Here is a 242-nt window from a genome sequence, read left to right on the forward strand (position 1 = left end):
GCAATGGGCCGTTCCCTAGGGGAAGATGGAGCACCCCCTCAGCAGGACAGTGCCCCCAACGACCAAAGGACATGGCTTGATATGCTTCAAATGGGACTCTTAAATAGGTAAAGACGTGTCTTAGGGGTCCCCTAGAGGAGCAGGAGGGCACAACCTTTAGCAAAAACATCCTAACATACAAGCATCTCTTAGGGAGTATTCTTAGTAGTTTAACCTGGTAACCTTGGAGATCCACTTTGCTA

This window comes from Sesamum indicum, linkage group LG15, assembly GCF_000512975.1.
Source record: "Sesamum indicum cultivar Zhongzhi No. 13 linkage group LG15, S_indicum_v1.0, whole genome shotgun sequence".
Taxonomy (NCBI): domain Eukaryota; kingdom Viridiplantae; phylum Streptophyta; class Magnoliopsida; order Lamiales; family Pedaliaceae; genus Sesamum; species Sesamum indicum.